Source organism: Panthera tigris, chromosome B1 (genome assembly GCF_018350195.1).
Source record: "Panthera tigris isolate Pti1 chromosome B1, P.tigris_Pti1_mat1.1, whole genome shotgun sequence".
Taxonomy (NCBI): domain Eukaryota; kingdom Metazoa; phylum Chordata; class Mammalia; order Carnivora; family Felidae; genus Panthera; species Panthera tigris.
The window spans coordinates 26203379-26205185 of record NC_056663.1 but is presented as its reverse complement, the minus strand read 5'-3'; the positions used below and the strand labels follow the sequence as shown (position 1 = coordinate 26205185).

The 1807-nt window shown below is 41.6% G+C and overlaps 1 non-coding gene across 1 annotated transcript; it reads right to left on the bottom strand.

Moving 5' to 3' along the window:
• Positions 1-274: 274 nt before the first annotated feature.
• Positions 275-380, bottom strand: LOC122238183. Its single transcript, XR_006217145.1, has one exon. It is a non-coding gene; the product is annotated as a U6 spliceosomal RNA (small nuclear RNA).
• Positions 381-1807: the final 1427 nt, after the last annotated feature.

Below are 1807 nucleotides of genomic sequence, written 5' to 3'. Positions count from 1 at the left end.
CCACCTCCCACCCCCATCAACCCTCAGTTTGTTCTCTGTATTTAAGTCTCTTATGGTTTGCCTTCCTCTCTGTGTTTATCTTACTTCTCCTTCCCTTCCCCTGTGTTCATCTGTTCTGTTTCTCAAATTCCATATAGGAGTGAAATCATATGATATCTGTCTTCCTCTGACTTATTTTGCTTAGCAGAATACACTCTAGTTCCATCCACGTTGTTGCAAATGACAAGATTTCGTTATTTTTCATCGCTGGGCAGTATTCCACTGTATATACGTAAAAAATATGAAAGGCTTCACAAACTTGTGTGTCATCTTGTGCAGGGGCCACGCTAATCTTCTCTGTGTCGGTCCAATTTTAGGATATGTGCTGCCGAAGTGAGCACAATCTGTCTGTATTTTAAAGCATTAAAAAGATGATGTCCCAGCCATGGACACCTGCTGTCATGTCATACTTTTCTCAGTTGTTGGGCGGCCTTAGCGAGGAGGTGGGAGATTGGAGGGTCTGGAAATGTACAGTTAACCTGCCATTTTCTCAAAATCCCTTTCTTACAGGTTTTCGGGAGTGTTTTTAGATGTTTGTGACAATCTGGTTTTCAATTCATAGAATGCTGAAGTCAAGAAAGATCTGGAAGAGAATCAGTTTCCACCATCTGATATTGTACACGAAGTCCAGAGGGGCTCCAAAGCTTAATACATGTCATAGAGCGAATCCGTAGCATGGCCAAGGGAAGAATTCGATCCCTTCATCTCTAGACCGCTGCTTTCTTTCCCCAGTTCACTGCCCAGATCTTCCTGGACAGTAAATTTTATTGTTGTTCTATCAACAAATGAGTGTGATCTTCAAATGTTGCCAGGACAAACCTAAACCAGAACCAAATCAAGATAACAAAAACCACCACTGCCACAAAAGATAAAAAAGGAAAGAAGGAAAGAAAGGGAGGGAGCAGGGAAGAAAAAAAATCCAGTAAATGAAATATCAAGCCACACACTTTTCAAAAGTCTAGCAAAATCAGATCGCTTTAGCTTTCTCTTAGTCATGCTCTTGCAATATTTGGTAAAAAAAAAACAGAGAAAGAAAATCTCTGATACATAAAGATCTGTTTGTAATTGCGTGGAACACCAGACTGCTCATGGCCACGTCGGAAAGCAGCCTCTGCGGAGACATAACCGGCTTCCAACACGCTGGTGCTGAGCACAGACATTGAGCACAAGCTGCTGAGAAGGGCATGTGAGAGGGCCAGGGGCTGGAGCCAGGGTGCAGACAGGGGGCATATGGGGGGGGTGCGATGTGAGAGGGACAAGCAGGTAGAATAGGAGGACTTACTTGACCTGGTGAACACCTGATTGAACCAACAAGGAAACTGTTAGTACGGTACAGAGGAAATTCACTAACGAATGCTTTTCTTGTTAGAAACTTAATATGTAAACAGAACATACTGGAATAGACACTGTCCCCAAATATTCGACTGTGGCTCTGAAGTCCTGCTATATCTGTACCTTTTGTGGTCCCTGCTTGTGATGATTTCATGCTGTCATTTGCCACTATTTTTAAAATAAAGACTAATAATGCTATAAATGAAATGCCAGTAAGGTAGTTACTATTTTCTCCTTCTCTGTAACTTCAAGATCTTTGACACCCTGTGTCTCCAGGTTGAGTCCCCGGGATATGCTCTTTGGAGAGACACAGCAAAAGGAGTTAAGATGACTCATTTTTACCAGTGACGATAACATTATAATGACTCTTGAGAAATGGAAAATGCAACATTTTATTGTTTTATTTTTACCTTTTTTAGAGACAGAAGGAAAGAAA